The 21,688-nt window shown below is 38.1% G+C and overlaps 2 long non-coding RNA genes across 2 annotated transcripts; one reads left to right on the plus strand and one right to left on the minus strand.

Annotated features, from left to right (window-relative positions):
* Window positions 1-883: 883 nt before the first annotated feature.
* Window positions 884-17,225, minus strand: LOC116068983. The gene is made up of 3 exons (XR_004109790.1): window positions 17,142-17,225; window positions 2,569-2,933; window positions 884-1,207 (listed from the first exon to the last, which is right to left on the minus strand). It is a non-coding gene; the product is annotated as an uncharacterized LOC116068983 (long non-coding RNA).
* Window positions 17,226-17,308: 83 nt separating this feature from the next.
* On the plus strand, window positions 17,309-19,336 carry LOC116068982. Its single transcript, XR_004109789.1, has 2 exons — window positions 17,309-17,632; window positions 19,016-19,336. It is a non-coding gene; the product is annotated as an uncharacterized LOC116068982 (long non-coding RNA).
* The last annotated feature ends 2,352 nt before the right edge of the window (window positions 19,337-21,688 follow it).

The following is a 21,688-nucleotide window of genomic DNA, read 5'->3' on the forward strand; positions in this document are numbered from 1 at the left end:
TTCCTCTTTTAAAGCATTGGTAGCAGGCTTCAAAAATGAAAACTCTTAAACCAAGAGAGAAAGGATAGATTTCCATAATGCTGAATTTATTTTTTAAAAGTATTTGATAAAAAAAAATACATTCAGATGCAGCAGGAGTATTTTGAAATTTAGATTTTCCCGTGTGATTTGGTATCTTCATCTAACTTTTATTAAATACTAATGAACACTTTAGAATGAATATTTTATACAATATACCTATCATAATGCACCTGAATTTTAAAATGTTTACAATCATCCATAATTTTCCTTGAAAATTTTCACTTTAAATTATTTTAAAAATACCAATTATCCAAATATATGTCATTAAATTCTAATGTTGCTTTCCCTTGATTGAAACACATTCTAAAATCTAAGTGACTCACTGAAGCTATTAAATGAAAATATAAATAAAAATGAGACTTAACTGTTTCTGAATTTTAAAAGGATATCCTTGATGAAATTTTGGATACTATTAAATCATCTTCCTATTAGGTTCTAGAATGATTAGTTCTGAGTGGTACACATTCCTGGTTTAGCTACACAATCAAAGAAACTGAGCTATGACAGGTGACTTTAAGCAGCTTTTTAATGTTTAAGTCATCCACCTGACAACAGGAGTTAAGAATGACTGTCATAGTCTTACTCCTGCATCTCCCCCTTGCCTCTTGCCCCTTTGTTCCCCATCTCTCCCCATTCCCTTCCCCCCTCTCTCCACGTGGTCATGGCCGGCCCCTACTTCTCTACTCTCTCCTTTCTGCCTTTCTCTGCCTCTGCTACCCTCTTAACTCCCCTCCCCATACCCTAAATAAACTCTATTCTATACTAAAAAAAAAAAAATGACTGTTATAACCAAATGTGTTTCTTCATATTTTGTGATATAATTACAATATATAAGTATACATTTATTATGAGTATAAATATCACTAATAATATCTAACATCTTTGGAAACTAAGAGGGAGATGACAAGAATTCTGGTCAGCCACCCCACCCCTCCTCCACCCCACTTGGACTAAGAAGGTTTGGCTAAATCACAGAGACAACACAAAATGAGGCTTGTGAGAATCCACTCATAAATTGCTTAGATGGGATGCAAAATTGATCTTATCCAACGATGGTGTTTGTATCAGCTCAAGGCACTAGAGGATGTTTTGGCTATACAAGTTCTTCCTCTCATTGCAACAAGACCTAAAACGGGGAATATTTTAGAAAGGAGATGTATTAAAAGTCTGAATAGGGCATTCATGAGCACCAGTTAAGAATGATCTCACAAAAACAATTGGTCTAATGAGTCACATTCAAGACTATGTAATAAAGTACACAATTTCAACAAAGACCACAAATACAAATGATACATTTGAGGAGAATAAGATGGTTTTAAGTTCCCATAATATAAAATCCATCAAATAGTAAAACCTTGAAATAGACAGTAAGTAGCAATGACTACTACTTCAAACAGAAGTGCAACAAAACCTTGAAGGTCCTTTCCTGCAGAAGTCTTCTCAGGAGTGTGTGGGGAGTGTGTGGACATGTGTCTGTGTGTTGAAAAGGTATACACTCTGTAGGAAGCCTAGGGTGGAGCACAGCAGAGGTGTCGTTACCAGGAGCTTACATTATTAATGATGAAATAGTTGTTCTTGTCTTCTCTGTGCCTCTTTTTCTATTAAGAACACATCTCATATACAATACTGTAGTACATTATTATAAAAGGACAAAATTAATTAAACACATGGAAATAAGTAAATCAGGGTTGAATCTTACATCACTAAAAACATCAATGAAGGTTGCTGCAGAGCTTTACTTTAGCATGCTAAAGAAAGAATATAGCACTTAGAATTTAAATTGTACATAATATTTCTAGAAAAGAAGCAATGGGATGCTATTTTCTTGGATGAACCCATCTTTGAAGTAATTGAACCAATCACCGTATTACTCTAACTTGCATAGAATTTTTTTAAAATGTAGTAATGTAATATGTGCCTATTATGTACACACTGAATAAAAACCCAGAAGTAACTATTGATATGATTTCCCGTGCTAAGATATGTGACTTCCAAGTGTGCAGAGTGAGACAGTGCTTTGTGAGAGCTGCCACCATCCCATAATCATGGCAGCATCTTATGACAGCGGGGCTTGCTTTCTATCCAGGGACAGTGAGCAAGGTCTCAGTGCTTCACTGGATTATTGGAGCTGTCTGCCCAGATCTGGGATCTTCTTGTGTCTGGGTCCCAGAGATAAGTGCGGGAGCTATATGAAAGTGTAAATGTCTAAAGAATTTCAGAATAATTTATGCTGAAATGATCCAACATAACCGTCACGAGGACGGGGCAGACAGAAATATCTGACTCACACAGACTCGCAAGAAAATGACCCTTTCTTTTTTACATTTAGAGAAAAATTAAATTCTAATATTGAAACCTCATAGCAGACCATACAATTATTCCCCCCTCAACTCTCCACACTTCAAGAGAGAGAGAGAGAGAGAGACAAAGACAGAAACAGTCAGATAGACCAGACAGAGACAGAGTCACTCAAACGCCCTAAGGTACCTGTACTGTTTTCTCCAGAGCTTCACAATCATGTGATATAAAAGGATTCTTGTGCCAGATTCCATGAGAAAAAACAGCCACCTTAAAAAAAAAAGCCCAAGAGTTCTGCAGATACAGCCTAGGTACCTGGAACATGATAGCCTTCGGTACTCTAGTACCTAATTATCTCTAACTACGGCTTTTGGAAACCCCATGGAAGGAAGTAGGAAGTCAGATGAACATAAAGTCCCTGGTTTTCCAAACCGTTTGAATTCAATTGTTCAGTCAGGTTTTCACAGTCATGAGAAGGAGCTGTATTGCTTGAACACAGGACGCCTCCCTTCCTTTGTTCACAGGCTCCTGGCTTCAAGGCAAAAAACCAGGACCTGAAATGAGAAGAACTGTATTCACCACTATGCCCTTGAAATTTTTAGGGTTGAACACACTTCAAACTGTGACTCTGAATATTAATGAAGATTTTTTCTCATTAAAAAGCTCAAAATGACATCAATCCAATGTTCGCAACACACATTAAGTCCACATGGTGTAATAAAAATGTACTACATAAATTTAATAACAAAGGAAAGAAATCAAAGTTCTTCCCAACCAGCACCAGACCACATAATCTTCCACAGGACAGATCTCCCCATTATCAAACAATCTCTTCCACAAAGGCTGAGATTCCCAAACACAGATATGAAGGGAGAATACTCAATTTGCCTACAGTAAGTCTCCTTGAATCCTTCTAGATGAACATTGGATTTCATGGACTAGCCAAAACCAACTTAATTACTTATTATAAGATGAAAAGAACAAAGGTTTTTTGTTTTTTGTTTTTTTAGTATTAGAAGCATTATTTTTATCCCTTTTCTGGTAATGGACTTTTCTGGTAATGGTAATCACTGATGACTGTACCTTGACAGCAAATGATAAGTTCATAAATGACGGGTCAACACATGCCCTGATTGATCCATGGTTCTTTCCCATGTATTTGTTATTTGTGTGTGTGTGTGTGTGTGTGTGTGTGTGTGTGTGTATGTGTGTGTTTGTGTGTGTATGTGTATCTGTCTAAGTGTGTGTTTGTGTGTGTATATGTGTGTCTGTGTGAGTGTGCCTTGCATTTCATTGACAGCAAGTTTTTATTCCCATGAGAACCCTGGTTTTAGTGACAAGGTAGACAGTGGAAGTACATATGGAGTAGGAGTCTTACATAGACTATGTATAAGTCAAATGCCAGTTTGGAAGCCTGGTTCCCTAATAACATGGAGATTCTGGATAGCTAAATTTTATCACCAATGTTTCACCATCAAGTCCACAACAAAAGTCTAATTTCTTCTATGATAAATGACTGTGCTGACCTATAAAACTCCAATGGAGTACGTGCATGCTCACACAAGATTACACACTTCTAGAGAGATGAAATTAGAGAATGAGAGGAAATTAGTCTGGGAAAACTTTTGAACCATTTAAACCGATATTAAACTTTTATTTATTTATTTATTTTGAGAATAAGCTTCAGAGTGCATTCCATAAACATAACTCATTTATATTTCATGGTCTTTAAAAGATGGTTCAGGTGACAGGATGCTTCCCGTGTTAGGAGGGGTCTAATTATATCCTGCTTCCTGATGATAATCTGAGGCTTTGCAAGTGAGCATCATTCTGGTGATAACGGCTGATGGTAAACAGAGGCTGAGTGTCGTCTACATGATAAATTTATGTTTCTGCACAAACTTCTCAGCAGATTATTTGTTAAAACTTAAAGTTACACAAAATTTCTATTAATCATGATTTTGTTTTTAACCAATTTTCAAAAATCTCAGGCCAATAAAAATCTTTTTTAAACTTAAAATAAAACTTTTGTTTTTTTTAAACTATCAAACTTCAGAGTTTCAGTCTACTAAAACCTCCAACATGTTTGATACAACCTTGATTCAAAATCTGAAATTTTTAACAGCATTTACTTAAAAGAGTAGAATATGTTACCCAGAAAAATACTATCCCAAAGGCGAAACATTTACAGAGTATGAATTCTATCTCTACAAAACTTCATTAAAAGGTATACACAAACACAAATATACATATGTATCATCATAGAAAAGATTGGCTTTTTTAGTTCTGCATAATATCCTAATATAAGAACTTTCAATTTATTTATGAAATAAACTACAACATTGTCCTCAACTGTTCATTACTGCAAATATAATGGTTGGGTCTGCTTGTAGTGACATCACAAAGGGATTTAGTGGTGTACTCCATGAAGGGGGTTTTCAGTATTGCTGAAGCACATACATATTTAAGTCATGATGTGATTACTCTAAAATATTCACAGCACTTTAATAGAAAGTCTACTTTTTCCCAGATATGCCATAATACACATGTGCGCACACAGACACACACACACGCATACACACACAAACACAAACACACACATACTCGGGTTTTCTAGGTGACAAAAGTTCTTTTTTATCTCTTACTCCTAGAAGTCGGACTGTAGTACCAGGTGAAGGTCAGTAGTCATGTTCTGCTGAGAGACAGAGGGTGGGGTGGGGGTGGGGGTGTTGGGGGGATCTCTCCTTGCTCCACCCCCGACCTGAGGATTCCTTGGATGTCTTTGAGCACATGGATGTGTCACATCTGCAGCATTGCTGTCCACTCCCTGTGTAGCTCCCTTACGCTTTCTCTCTGACAATTGTAACTGTGCTTAAATTCCCATTTTCATTATACTAGACTATTTGGATATACTAGACTAGGGCTCACTCTAATAACCACTTCTTTTAAGATTTATGTTTATTATTTTTAAGTGTGTGTGTGTGTGTGTGTGTGTGTGTGTGTGTGTGTGTGTGTGTGTATCAGTGTGTGGGTTTGTGCAGTTTCTCACAGAGTTCAGAAAAGGGTGTTAGGTCTCCAGGAGTTGGAGTTACAGAGTGTTATGAGCTGCCCCAATTGGGTGCTGGGAAACAAACTCTCATCCTCTTTAAGATCAACAAGCGCTCTTAAGCAGCTCTCCTGCCCCAGCAGTCACTTCCTAACACTGAGAAAACAAGTCTACCCCACTAGTACATAATTTTCTGACCTCTCCATTCTGAGTCTGTGGAAATGTTTCCAGATTCAGTAGTTTTACTTCAGGTTCTTATTAATAATCGTAGATGGTGGTTAGAATTTCTTCTGAAATTTGTGAAGTGTGTTTATTCCTTATTTCATCTTATGCCTTGTGGCATTGTCGAGATTCGCTGATTCTAGCCTAAATGCTAACTCTCCTCAATCTCAGCAAAACCTTGGTTTGTTCTTGGAAATATCAAGATGAGTCTAAATTTTATAAATTAGATATTTTTATTTTAGTCACTTACATATCATTACAAAATGTCTTCGGTCTACAATTTTGAAACCATTTTTAATTTCTGAAGGCACTTCGCTTTTATTTTTGATTTCTAAGAATTGGAGAGTCAATTGTGTTACATATGCCTTCTTCCTTCCTTCCAACACGTGTTTCCTTATTATTCCAGTCATTCTTACTGTATTCATGTAGTAAGTTACTTTAGTTTAGTACTTTATTATGCATAATTTCCCTTCATTGCTTGATGTGCCTAGCTATATTATTCCCTTTAAAGTACTGGTGTTTATTATTTATGTGTATATATCTCTGTGTGTGTGTCTATATGAGTAGTGTATGACATGGGAGCTCAGGTGCCCATGAAGGTCATAAGATGGTGGCAAATCCTTAGGGCTGGAGCTACAGATGGCTGAGGGCCTCCCCAGTATAGTGGTGGGAACTAAATGTAAGTCCTTTTGCTCTTAAATACTGAGGCATTGTCTTAGCTCTCTACTTCTATTGTTAGTAGGTCTAACTTTGAATAATAAGTTTTATTAGTTATGAATTTATTTTTGTCATTGATGCTTTTTTCTTTATTAGTACCATAAAATTCCACAAGAAGAAAGAATAAAAATATAAAGCAGGTTCAGCAGTTCAGAGCACGTGGCTCTCTGTAGAGAACCTTGAGTTTGGGTCCCAGTACCCATGTTGAATAGAGGGAACACAATTGTCTGTAACTCCAGGACCAATGATCTGATGCCCTCTTTTTGCCTTGCAGGTACCAGTACAAACGTGTGTGTGTGTGTGTGTGTGTGTGCGCACACACAATTTTCAAAAATAATAGTTTTTTTCAAATAGCAATGTTATATATTATCACCATATATTTGCTATTTCTCAAACTCTACACAAAACCTATCTTTCTCTTCAGGAATTATCTACTATAAAACTTGAAGTTATTAAATTCTGCCACTGGCTAATTGTGGGCTCCATGGCAGAGGGGCAGCTCATGCCGAATCTCAGGAAAAGAAATTTCTGTGGTAAGTTCTACGTCCTCACTTACATAACATGTGTTTATCATTTCAATCCTGAGGACAGCTCAGAGGAATTGTAATTGTTCGCCAAAAGGCAATTGGAAAATTGAGACTTCTAATTTGGCTATTTCTATGCAAAGTGTTTTGGCCTTTTTAGGAGGCACTGTATTAGGACTTTCTAATTAGCTTCAATTTGCAAATCATAGTTGATACTAATTTGCAAATTCCATGTATTAATGTGGGTTTGGGTATAGTTAATATGAAGTGTTCCCTCATCGAGTTGCAAAAGTTGTCAGCCTGATGTTTGTTAGTACACAGAGCATGGGTGTACACTGAACTCCTCGAAGAGCAGCAGAGAAGGGAAGAGTCAAAGGGACATGGGAAGAAACAGCACGGCTTAGTTACCTTACGTGGCTCCAATAAAAGACCATCAAGACCAAAAGCAACCAAGGGAGAAAGTGCATTCCGGCCGACAGTTTTACAAGGAGAGGCTTAAACGGCTCGGAAGGTGGGACAACAAGATGGCTGCAGGGAGAGGAAGATGCTGAGGAACTAGATTTTATCTGACACAGAAAGCTGAGAAGGAGTCATGGTGGTGCAGTGACAGTATAAACCCTCAAAGCCAGCTCACAGTGATGTGCTTCATCTCTCAAGGCTATACCCCCTAAAGCTTTCAAAATCTTTTCATGTAGTGCCCTCATGAGCTCTAAGTGCTGTTATACATGGGTTATGGGGGAACCTTTCTCATTCAAACTACCACAAACATACACAGCTCATGCAAACTGCTTGGCCTAATTGCCACATTCTTAGGACACTCGTGTGTTTGAAGCATGAAAATGGTCTTAATCAGTAAACGATCTCATAATGATGACAGTGACAGCCTGTCACCGCTTTTGAGATAGTTGAGTTGAAGACTCTATACCTCCACATGTGTCATCAGCATTCATATCCTGTGAACTTGTGCTACATCTCAGACTTGGAAACATCAAGATTCTCCACAGCAGGGTGGTATTAACCATCACTCACCCTTCATCTATCACTAAGTACCTGCAAGCTATGATTCTGGGAGTTGGAATCAACTAATATTATTTATAAAATTTTATTCTCATTCCTTGCACTGAATTGTGAACTCTGAATGCTGTGACTATTTTCTTCTTCCCTTCTCTGGTTAGGTTCAAGATCTGGCATGATTCTGGAATAAAGCAAGCAAATGACCAAAACCTGCAGGAAAATCATAAATGAAAAGATGGACAATGTACAAGCAAATAGCTTGATTAGAGCCCAGCTGATTTTGTAGCAGGGAGTCTGGTAGGAAATTTAAAATCTTGGGTACTGAGTAAGGCCTAAGGACAGAGACACAGAAAGGAAAAAAATTGAAAACACTCTTTTCATCAGATTTTAATTTCCCCCAGTAGATTTCTTAATTCTAGGTTCTCAGAAAATGGTCAAATGATGAACTGTCAAGCTTCTGGATTTCAAGAGTATTGGCTTTATCACACTGAATTTTTAAAAAGCCACTGAATTCTCAATCACCAATGTTATGAAGAGTTTAATTGGTTTAAAGATTAACTATAATCTTTCTTGCCATCTTGAAATGAAAAAAAAATGTGTCTGTATTAAATTTAGGAATAGTATAGGAACCATTCTTTTGTGGGGACAATGGGCATACCTGTGCATACCAGTGCCTTCAGTTGTGGCTTTAGATTAAGGGACAGTGGTAGTCCTCAGGTAGTTTTCACTTATTTTTTTAGATGGATTTTCCCACTGGGATAATACTTGCGAAGAATATTTTGCCCATAAGCTGACAATCATATCCCTAACTCCACCTCCCCCTTGCAGTGCTGGGATTTCAGGACTTAAGGTCTCCACACATGTTAGCCATGCACTTTATTGATCAAGCTGTCTCCCTAATCCTAGAAACTTTTCCTAATAAGGCATTATCAATATCCATTTATAATCAAGAATTTCTTGGAATGTTATGAAAAAGTATACTTCAGAACCTGTCCTGGAAGAATTATACTTTTAGTTTCAATAGCCCTTTCCATTGGGGGCAGCAAAAAAACATCATCATGGGTGTGAGGTGGGCACAGATATCTACTAATAAATTGCTAATCAAAAATAAGATTCTAAAATAATCCCAATGCTATAACCTTTTAATCTTGTTCCTCTTGTGTGATGACCACCAAGAATAAAATTACTTTTATTGTTATTTTGTAACTGTAATTTTGCTACTGTTGTGAACTGTAATGTAACCACCTGATATGTGACCTCTTGAAAAGTTCATTTGACCCTATGCGGGGTCGTGAACCACAGGTTGAAACCATTGCTCTAAAGTCCTTGAGACTGACAGATCTCAACAATCTACCTTAGAGAGATAGCAATCTACTCAACAATACTTTTATTATCTTTAATCTTATTTTACAGTCCAGTTGTTACCCCCTCCTCTTCTTCCCTCCAATATTCAATCCTCATTCCATCCTTTCTCCCCCATCTCCAAGAAGATGTCCCCACATCCCCACATTCCCCCGCACTCTGCCTCCCCATTCTCTGGGACCTCAAGTCTCTCAAAGTTAGATGCATCTTCTCTTATTGAGGCTAGACCAGGCAGTCTTTCTACTCAACCATTTTTAACCAGTAGTAGGATAAGAGAAACCACCGAGAGTGAAGAGACTCTATTGATCACAGATACAATCTTGCCACTCTAGGCTTATCACTTTGTCCACATATCAGGTTTTCGAAGTCTAGGATCAGTAGTTTCACTGTGTCTTGGCAGTCGCCATCTCAGAATCTATAGCATCAAAGATGTCAGATACATAAGGATCTCAGAAACCCAAGCACTCTGCTAAAAATACACTAACCTTTGCTAGCCTACCTAAAAGTTCCATTCTTGGTCAGTTTTCTCTGAGCTTAATTCCTTCCCACATGTGCTCATTAGAGGAGGAATTCAAGATTAGACTATATTCTGGCTATTCTTGGTGTTATATTTTTACCAATTTAATCTAAGGGAACAATGGATTTTGACAGCTGTGTCAAAAGTTTCTGCTGTCTTTGACAAGAAGTTTGAGAGGCGAGAGTATCGCATGCAAGAACTGTAAGGTTCATTTGAATAAAAACTAAGTAAATTATTTTATATTTATCCTTCTGCAATGATTTCTGCACATATTTAGTTCAATTCACATATCAACCATGGTTACCGAGGTTACCTAAGAAAGCATGTTCTCTGCCAGTGTCGACAGTCTGAGCAAGGCGAACAGAACACCGACTGCCTCCCGAAGATGACCCTTCAATAAGTCTTTGACTGTCTTAAGTATGGTTATTCTAACTTGAAAAATCAAAACCTCCATTTAAACATGGTATAGCCGCCCTAAATAGTGCAGACTATTTTTAAAATTAAGAGACAAGAATCTTTCATCATCATATCATTGACTACTTTCCTATACATTCACTGGAGTAAAGTAATCAACACGTAATCTAGAATAAGTAATCTTTCACCCCAAAACAATCACTCCCTTTTCCTGTTAGGACTTGTGTTCTCTAACCATCCTCTGACCTTCTTTCTCTGCCCCCCTCCACTGCCCCTCTCTAGTTTCCTGGCTTCCAAGTGCTACTCCAGCACAGACACGCAGATCTTAAGTCTTGCAGCTGGGATCCACATAGGAGAAAAGACGCTCAACATTTGATTCTCTGGTTCTGGTACCTCATACAATGAAGGTTGCCATGTGAACTGGTCTAAGTGGCTCCGTACTTCTGGGCTGGGGGTATCTGTCTATGTGCTTCGAAGAACACAACCAAGTTGTGTGTGTGCTCTCTATTCTGATGGTTTTCTAGACTTTCTCTGAGCATTGCTGGCCACCTGATACCTGTTGACCACTATGGAAATTACAACAGACTCGAAAGGAAATCACTGCAGAAACCTTTTTGGCAATGTGTCCCAGGTGTTTATAAAAGCTTTGACCTGAGGCCAACTTTGTCATGAGTGCAATCTAGGTTAAGCTTCCTAGGACACTTCAGAAAAAGGCCAGGCAGTGACCCCCTATCATTCCTGTAGCTGGGTCATCTAACTCTGCATCTCTCTTCTTCAGTAATTCTAAAACAGGGTTTTCCCATTTTTCTGGGCTTATCTCCCAGATAAGTCACTCTCCCCACTAGCTCTGAGGTACTCATTGTCATATTCTAATTACATTACTTGAATAGCCTCTATTTTGACTAAAATAGAAATCATTTAAGAACAGAGACCATGTAATATATTTATACTGAATTTATTGAGATATTAGGTACAAAACAGTAAGGCAGAGAGAGATACAGAGACAGAGAGAAATGAAGAGACAGAGAGAAGCAGAGAAAGAGAGACAAAAAGACAGAAAGAGACTAAGGGGGAGACAAAGAGAAAGAGACAAAAACAGACAGACATAGAAAAGCAGTGAAAGAGAGAGAAAGAGATGACTGAGACCAAGGGAGGAGAGGGAAAGAGAGATAAAATGCCAATTCACTGGCCATCCATAACCAGTACACTGTGTGTCATGATAGTCTTTTCTCAGCTTGTCAAACACAGAATATGGATGCCCATTGGCTGTTGAACAGAGAGCAGTTATCCCCTGCTTGTTTCTTCAGTGGGCTGTGTTAAGGAAAAGCGTCACCATAGCCCAGAGAAAGCAGGCTGTTGGGAAGGGTCTGATGATGGCTTTGTAGCTTGAATCTGTTCATCTCACCACACAGTGGGAAATGAGAGATTTTAAATAAGTAATTTAGAAGCTATTTAAATCCAACCAGTTTTCACAGCCAAAGAAACAATAACAGAAAGTGATGTTAATGGACTGACATGGTGTGGATTGAATCCCACAAGGAAAGGCTCTGAGCAGTCTGCATGCGGATAGATTTCCATTTCCACCTGATGGCTGTAATTAAGACAAGGAGTCAGAGGAGGAGAGCAGAAAACGAGGAGAGAACTTGGAAATAATTCTAGTACTTCATAAAATCAGGCCCCAAAACACAAGGCCTAGATAGAGACTGTCAGAAATGGGACTATTTCCATACACCATGGCAGAGGTCTCAGGGTTAAACACATTAAAGAACAAGAGTTAAAAAGGAAAGACACTGAAGTGAATGTAGAGAGGCATTCACTCTTGGTTTTGTTTTTTATTTTACCATCCTTTCTGAATTTTCAGTCTAATCTGATGCACTGTCACCCCGTGAGCCACATTAAATGAATGGTGGTTCTCCATCATCATAGAGAAGTCAGCTGAGAGACAACTTAGCTTATCTTTCAGATACTTTAAACACATTTCTGTGAGGTTCCTGTGATTCACACTGGTGGAGCGTAGACACTGTGAAAGTCTACCATGTTCTACAACTCCATTCTACCTCCATTAGTTATTCTGAAGCTTACAGAAATAAGAGACTCTCTTCTTCATCAAAGGACCAAGAGCCCCTGCCAGGGTCTGTTGGTTCCGCAGATAAATGAAAAGAACTCTCTTACACGGGAGGTCACTAAGCATCAGACTTAGCAGAAAAGAATGAGAATTGGCTCCCCTCTAAATCTTCAAGCCTAGAATAAACCGTGTCCCTGCAGAATGTGACACTGAGGCAGCTCTTTAAAAGGCAGTGAGGACTAATCTCATGCCAAAAATTAGCTTGGAAGGACAGCCATCATGGATATAAAGGGAAGTAGCTAATTTCTTCCAGTCATGGGCAATGGATTCACCCATGTGTTTCTCTAGATCCAACATAAAATACAAATGCACTTAAGCCCTGGCTTAACTTAAGCACATTATATATGTGATCCTTCCAGACAAACCATTTCCTCACTCAAACAGATTATGTTGCTGCTCATGGAACTTGCCCAATTCCTTGGCCTCTGTTGTCTCCAAGAGCTTTTCAAATGACAGAAACCCACCCAGGATGTTCAGCTCTCGGAATCTACTTTAAGAGTGTAGATGCTCTGTTGTAGATGGACATTCTTAATTCATTAAGTCATGATTTGATTCAAAATTTTAAAGAGACAGAATCATATATATATGAATTTAGAATAAAAGGACACCATACATGGCAATTCCTTATATTACCAAAGAATGACAGTTAAATGCATTTAACCCTGGTACACCTCAAGAAAATCTGGGAGAAAGCATGAAATCTAATAAATTCAGGACATTAAGGAAGCAGCTGTCCTTGTAGCGCCAAGTGATAACCTAAAAGCTTTATTAATAAGTACAAGGCACTAAGAAATCTTAGCTCTCAGGTTCTATTTTACATACATGATTTTGAGTGTCTCTTCATATGTCTTATTTATTAAGACTTATCCCTGTGTTGACTTAGGAAAAAAATGTGTTCTCTGTAAATGTCAGCTTGTTCAAGCTCTGTCTTTTCCTCCTGGCTTGTGAAGTGGACTGTCCCCATGGTCACCGTGACATTTTAAGTTACTGTAAATGATCCAGTTGTGACTACTTTCTGCTAGACACCTACACTCATCTCAGGTGTCCCAACCAACCTGAAGACACTGGAAGTGAGAAGGAAAAAGAACTAGGCTGCTCTTTGTCTAGGATTTGTAAATGACATTATCCACGTTAGCTAAGCTCACAACCAACCATACTAAAGTGTCCCAAAGCTGAAAAATCTTTCTGTTTGTGTTTAACATCTACAGAACTGTGAAGGCTTATAGATATGTTAAATATGTCCTTAACTATATGATGACTATATGCTAAAATCAAAGAAAAATGCAGGAAATAAGAGGGTGACCAGGTCTGCAATGCATTCAATTTCCAATCTAACTCCTATCATGTGCTTCTACTGTAAATCCATGAAGATGTTTATGTAAGATTTTTCAAAACAGAGAGACTTATTATCTCACTCAGAGGATTGTTCTCTTACTATCTTATTAGAATCTGATAATCTTTTAGTTTCCTAACATCTCTCTGCATTCTTCAGGCCTACAATGAAATCACAATCATGAAATGTCATCAATTTGCCTCTGTATTCATCATGATATCCCTGGGTTAAGCCTGTTCTTTTCTTATCCATCACCTACAGCTGGATCCAAAATATTCTGACAAGAAAAAAGGATCCACAACTACCTGATTTCAACCTCTTTATTCATATCCATCCATCTTCCTTTCTGACCTAGTAGTAAACCATACCAAGATTTTTGAACCCATCATACCATTTTAAGATGCCCTTGAAGAATTCTCTTGATTTATATAGTTTAATTTAAATATTTGTGTGTGTTAAGATATGTCAACTATATATATGTATATATATATACATATATATATAAAACTCTCCTATCTACCCACCCAATACCTTATTTCCTACATCTTTGATTTTTAGCAAGTAGTTATCTGGTAGTCAAGGAACTATCTAAATGCTACCACAGTTCTGTAAACAGCGAAAATATACACAAAGATTTTAGAGCTTTGAAATAGACTTCACTTTTTTCCATCAACTGTTCCATCATACCCCTTTCTTGTTTGTTGTTTGCCCTTACTTAATCATGTACTTAAGGTAGTGACTGGGTACTGTGTAGAGTTATGTGCTGCTGAGCCCCTGCAGCTCATGTGTCCCAGATGCCTGCTGACACTAGCCAACAGGACAGTCTTCAGCAAATGTTAATTGGAAAACACAGTTAGAATGCGTTCCCAGTGACAAAACTCGGTGCATAGCTCTCCAAACCAGCATGCCCTCTCTTGGTAGAATCTTTTTGATCACTGTTACTTTATTTAAAATTTCTTGATGTTTCTCCAAGTTGCATCTTTATTTCACAAATAACAATAAAACAAGAAATTAATATAATTTCTGCCACTATTTATAGGAGTAAAGTATAATATTTTCATTTGTTTTTATATTTACTGGAAAACATTACTCTAAAAGTCAGGAGTTATACTGAAAAACAAAAGCTGCTTTGATGGTTAACTACATAGTGACTATTAGTAACAAAATTTCATTTTGGACATCTATCTGATGAAGAAGCCTAAAGAAAACCCATTAAAGACACTCAGGGTTACATGGTCTATTCCATGTAGGAGAGAAGAAAAAAGAAGAATTCTCAGAGGTTGTTCAGGCATGGGGAATATCCTATATTGCTCCCAAGAGGCTAGCTTCTGCCACGTGGGAAATGATAAGCTAAGAATTATACATATCAGGATTGATAAAAAGAAGAGCAAGAACACATAAACAGAAGGGATTTTCTAAATCAAAGTCAAGGCATCCTATAAACCAAATGGAGCATCTCCAGGAGTTCATTGTCATTTATTTCAAGGAAGATCCCTGATTCCACTAGGAAAAATAGCCAAGAGACTCCTATAACAATGAGTTTGTCTCATAATGGGTAGCCACAGAATGTGAGGGAAAGCCCTTATGAAGACATGCATTTTGAGCATCTTGCTACCAGAATGAAGAGTTAATGAGCAGTTGAATCGATGAAACAGGGGTTGTTGGGTGGTTCTCTTGGTGCATGTATTGTGCTGCCAAGCAGGGATTTTTTAGAAGATCATCATAAAAGACATGAGTGAAGCAAGTGTGACCTAAACATGCCTGAAAATCTTGTCCCAGATGCACTGCTTCTACTAATATAAAACCTCAAGTGGCAGTCATACTAATCTGGATTCTCATAGAGGATATGTCTAAGTAATTCGAAATGATCTGATCTGTGACGTTTCCAGAAACTCTCAGGAGAAAGAGGATCTAATGCCCTCCCTCTATCCCTGTACTCATTCTCTCTACCCCTCCCTACTCTACTGTGTACCCATTTATACAATTATAATTCAAATATTAAACATTCCAAACAGTTGCTATACTACTTAAGACTACCAGAGCCATTAGGGAATAATCCCTTCTATTTTGTCTTATTTATTTGGCTTATTGACACAGATTTGAAGCACCAACTTAATGTCTGCCAATGAGTAACACTGGTTGTTTCCAACTCACTGTGAGATTTCTTTGTGAGGGAAGTTCTACAATGATTTAGAGTAAATTTTTATGTATCTTTTACTTTAGCTATCTGTACTAAAATGGAATATGTATTATGCCAAGAAAAAAATAGGGTACACATCTTTGCTTCATGGAGAGAGAAAACATGTAGTGATATTATTATCTATCCTTTCGTTATTCTTTATAGCTTATAATGTACCTCAGCATATATTACCTAATTGATAGATTTCCTTTTATTGAGCATAATAATGGCTATAAAGCCGAATGCTGAACCAGGCAATCAGCACATGGGGAGATGATGTGTGTGAAAGAGCTCCTCACAGAGAAGACAGACAGGAGCAGAAATAGAAACGACTTGAGCTAAAGATTCTGGAAGACACTGGCCTCTATGTTTCACATTTTAAAGACTGAGACCTGTAGCTGTCACATGTAAAGATAGCATCAGAGTCTTTCTAGAAATAGCTACCAAAGGATAAAGTGGGGTAGAGAACAGCAGAAATCATCTATAAAGCAAAACAATGGCTACCTTAGCCACACCTTCAGTGAAGTCATGAAAATCTATCAGATTTCAGCTTTCAGTTTGTTTTAAAAAATACAACAGGTAACATATAATGTACAGTGAAATCATCACCACAATTAAGAAAATTGATGGTTCTTCCTCCATGACAACTCAAGGGTGTGTCTATGTATTCATAGGCACCATATATATGCAGGAATGTGTCTGTATATATGTTCCTTATTGTATGTATGTATATATGCATGTAGGTGCATATGTGTCTTTGTGTGTATATATGCCTGTGTACATGTAGGTAAATGAATGAGTAGATATGTTTGTATATAACTCTGTATTATATGTATGTGTGCATGTGTATAGGTTCAAATGTATCTATATGTGTGTGTGTGAGTGATTGTACATGTGTGTGTGTGTATTTTTAGGTACATAAGTCTGTGAGTTTGTGCATGTTTATATGTAACTATGAGTATATGCTTATGGATATTTGTGTGATGGTATGTATTTGTATCTAATTATACATATTATGCTTTTTTGTATATGTCTATTTATACATGTGTATTTGTATATGTGTATGATAAGTTTATATATATGTATATACATATTTGTGTATATACATACATCTGTATATGATTGTGTGTATATGTATGTATATGCATGTGTATGTATGTGTATATCAATGTGGGTATGTCCATGCATATATGTACATGTACCTACATCTTGTCTTTCTATTTATTGGGTAATGTTCAGCACACAGGAGCATGTTCATAGCTACAGTCTTATAATGCCTTACATATCTAAACATTTTCATCCTACTTACTTGTAGGTTGGTTTTCTTTGCACAATTCTTCCCTTATCCTCCCCTTGTCACCCATGGTAACTGACACTCTATCCTGCCTCTAAGTATAGAACAGTTTTAGGTTCAGACCTATGTGACATCATAAAGTATTGTCTTATGCCTAGATAATTCTTCCAGGTTCCTCTGTGTCATGACTAGTATAAGTCCCATCCCTTACACAACTCTAGAATCTAGAGCGTGGGTTTGTTTTGTAGGATAGCTCCTTCCTTGGTCCACAATGAGCCAATGCCATCGCTTCAAGGAAAGATGAAACCCCGGAAAGACTGAGTACAAGTCTCACCTTCATCTTTCATCTGATAGTAATGACACCTTGTCCACTAAGCCAAGAATATCTCTGTGGCAAAAGATAAAGCAGCCGACTCGTGTTTGCTCTTGTGGAGTTCAGATCCCAGCGGGAAGACGGTCTCTCTTTTTTTGTGACTAAAAACAGTGTTCGTAGAAGCAGCACCTCAGTAAGTAGCAACTGGGAAACCTGTAATTACTCAGAACATTTCTAAAGCTAGCATCAAGAGATCCTGTAAATGCTTACTAAGAATTGCAAGAAACAGTATGAAATGTAGAAATGCAAAGAGATGTGCATGTGGGCATATGACTGTGCCCTATGTATGTACATGTGTGCTTGTGTGTGTAAGTGTGTTTGAGTGTGTGCGTGTGTGTTTGATGATCATGCAACAGTCACAGAAACAGCCAGCCCACACTGTAATTCCCCACTTCCTTACCTTGGTCCTTACCTTGGTCCTTAGTGCTCTCTGACCACTTAAGCATCCCTTACTAGAAGATCACACTTTGTTTTCTCATCAGAGGATGCACTGACACCCCTGTCAATAAACCAAATAGAGTACAAAATGACAACTACTAAGCTAACAGCATCTTAGATGTAGACAGAAAACACCAAGGAAAGAAGAAAATAAGGTCTTTTTCAGTTTGCATGGTGATTCGATATGGGAAAAGCCATTTTGCAGACATCTAGTAACTTACCGGCACAGGAAGATTCTACAACATACCTAGCAACAGAAATAATGATGAAAATAATAAAGGCATTGTTATTCTAACTACACTTCTATGAAGCATTTCCTTGGAATCACACAATAAGTCACGAGCTAAGTAACTACTGGCGACCACAAATACACTGACAAACAAGGTTAGTGAGCTTTTGTGTGGTGGGAAAGATGTTCTAATGAGCTCTCGCCTCTACTCTGCAGAGGATGGTTTAATTTTCCTCACGCTCATGACAGGGTGGGTAAGAGAGCTTGTAGTCTTCTTACTATGTAAAAATACCATGCTTTTGGTTTTGGTTTTGTTTTTTTTGTTTTTTTGGTTTTTTTTTTTTGCATCCCTTCATGTTCCCTATAGTTCTGATGGCTTCCTGTGTGGTGCTCCTCAGTTCTCAATGGAAACACCAGGGCACATTCTACAGTGAGGAGGTTCATGGCTTGAATTCCTGTGGTTGAGATAGGATTGCTGGAAGAGCTAGATGCCTGCTGGCTCCTTTCATCAGGACTCAGGCAGGAACATTTTGCATATTCTTAGCTGGAGCTTTCCCAGTTTAGGGCTGGAATGTATGAAGTAGGAAGGTAGGGCAGACATAGAACATTAGCCTAGCACATGATTAATCCCTACGACTGAAAAATAAACAAACCAGCAACACACAGCAAGCTCTTGAAATCACCAAAGTATCACAACTAAAAGCTTGCTTCCACGCTATTCAGACGGACCACCGCTAGTCTTATTTTCATGGAGCAATGATTTTTATATTACTAACTTAATTTATATGTGAACTTATTAGGGCACTCAGAATATGGCATCTCTTGCTGCTATTGCTTTCTTCACTGCAGAATTTGCTGAAGGCCAGGACTCTGGAGAGGATGAATGGGACCTCACAGGAATGAGGACCAGAAGCGGGTTTCTGCCTCTGGAAGGCAATGCTCACAGCTGGTGGATACAACCTGTGTGACCTGAAGTTCTGAGAAGTCCCCGCTGTCCACCCTCATAGCACCTGCCCATTTCCTGCTGAAAGGACACAAACAAGAGCTCTCTGGTTAGACTCGAAGAATCCAGGGTGGGTTATGTAGAGCAGGAAACTTCTTATCTTGGAGTCTGTAACTTAACTAAATGATAGTTGGTATTTGATTAATAAAATGTAAAATTCGTAATGATTGATATATAGTATGCAAAAATGAATACACATATTAAGAATTACTGAATTCCACCCACCACTCCTTTTAGAGTTTATTGTGTGGACATAACTCTGGTTTATATTTCAAGTGTGATTACCAACTTATTGATACAACCGACAAATGTAACACATTCCACTGAAAAAAAACCTATTCTATGTGGGATACTTAGGAGAGGTGGGGGAATGTTTATGCTAATGCACTTTATCATATGAGCTAGTGTGTCTTAGTTCACAGTATTTGTATATAATTGTCATATTTATTAATTGGTCCATCTCACAGACACTTTGCCTCAATCCATGCTAATTAACACAGTTAGATTTTAAATGTCAAATTAGCATGTTAAATAGAGCAGATTAATTTCTTTCTATATATGTTCAAGCAGGAAAACATAACTCTAATATTGGAAATATGGTTTCTTATCCAATTTCCACATATTAAGCAGAGACTAACTGGAAGATAGCTTATGTCTATCCTGTTCTTTTTATTTCTTTATTCTTCCTAAAATAATGGAATTTACACAATCATTACATGGCTGAGATATAGTCATGCATTTTTCCTGTCTTAAAAGATTTTATCAGCTTTTGATATCTGTGAATGCCAAATACCAATGATTAATGAAGTGCCCTCAAATAAATCATCCCATCTTCCCCTCACTGAATTGCTGTAGCTAATGTTTTATTTTCACCACTAATACTAATTATGAGTCACTATGAAGTACACTGTAATGTTATAGTTCAGACATAACAAGCTCGTGCTTTCTTATTTTAATTTTATAACCCTTATTATTAAAAAACTTGCAAATAAAACACACACACCCAAATCAACCACACCCAAGACTATATACATCTCAGTGAACTTCTCTACACACATAGCCATTTCTCCTGTCCTTCCCCACACCTGATCCTGAATACCCCATTCCCTTCCCCAACCCCTCCTTCCATCTGTCTCTTATAACTATTTGATTCCCCTTCTAAGTGAGATTCAAGTTTCCTTGCTTGGGTCTTCCTTCTTGTTTACCTTCCTTTGGTCTGTGGAATGTAACATGATACTTGTATTTTATGGCTAATATACACTTCTAAGTGAGTACTTACCATGCATGTCCTTTTGGGACTGGGTTACCTCACTCCTGTAGCCAGAGAGGAACCCCAGTGGAGTGATAGAGGCATCAATCTATCTATAAAACTTTCAACCAAAAATTTATCCCATGTACAAGTACTGTAGGCATGGGGAAGGGAGCAGAGACTGAGAGAATGGCCAACCAATAGCCAGCCCGGCGTGTGACACATCTCATGGGCAAACACAAGTTCCTAACACTATTAATAATACTATGTTATATTTACAGACAGAAGCATGTTACGCTCTGAGAGGCTCTACCTTCAGCCGACTCAGACAGATACAGATACCCACAGCCAAACAGTGGATAGAGCTTGGGGACTTTTATAGAAGACTAGGAGAAAGGATCGTAGGCCCTGGTAGGGATAGGGAGACCAACAGAGTCAACTAACCTGGACCCTTGGGGTTCTCAGAATCTGAACCACCAAGCAAAGAACATATAGGAGTTATACCTATGCCTCCCTGCTCATATGTAGCAGATGTGCAACTTGGTTTTCATGTGGGCCCTGAACAACTGGAGCAGGGACTATCCCAAAAGCTGTTGCCTGTACAGGGGATATGTTCTACTAGCTGGGCTGCCTTGTCTGCTCTTGGAGGGAAAGGAAGTCCCAAACCTCACAGAGACTTGAAGTGCCAGAGTAGGAGGGATACACAGGGGGACCCACCAGTCAAAGGAGAAGGAGAGGGGAGTAGGGGAAGGATTGTGGAATGGGGTGATCTGGAGAGGAGCAGTGAGTGGGATGTAAAGTGAATAAGTTTTTAAAAACTTAAGTAATTTTTTTTTTCAAGAAAAGAAGGTGGTTTGCTTTGATGACTCCATTGTTTATCATAGCTCCAGCACGTCCCCTGGGGTCTGTTGCCCTCACCTGCCTGGGCTTCTGAGAGGGTATTTTAATGTACTGATAGATGACTACAAAGAAGGTTAGTGTTCCCCGTATTGTTAAGTAAAACCCACTCTATGGTGCCTTTAAAATGACTCTCTGCAGACATCGAGCCTACATTTACTTACTCGTAAGGACTGTTCAGGAGATGGCATTGTTCTCTAGATTCACATGGAAACATGGACATATATAAGTCAGAAATTTTAAAAAAAAAATTGGTCTCTCAATCCCTTAGTTTCCCATTGCACCTTTAAAAAATTGCTCCTAGAATCTGGAGAATATCATCCTGAGTGAAGTAACCCAATCACAAAAGAACACACATGGTATGCACTCACTG

Source organism: Mastomys coucha, unplaced genomic scaffold (genome assembly GCF_008632895.1).
Source record: "Mastomys coucha isolate ucsf_1 unplaced genomic scaffold, UCSF_Mcou_1 pScaffold22, whole genome shotgun sequence".
Classification (NCBI taxonomy): domain Eukaryota; kingdom Metazoa; phylum Chordata; class Mammalia; order Rodentia; family Muridae; genus Mastomys; species Mastomys coucha.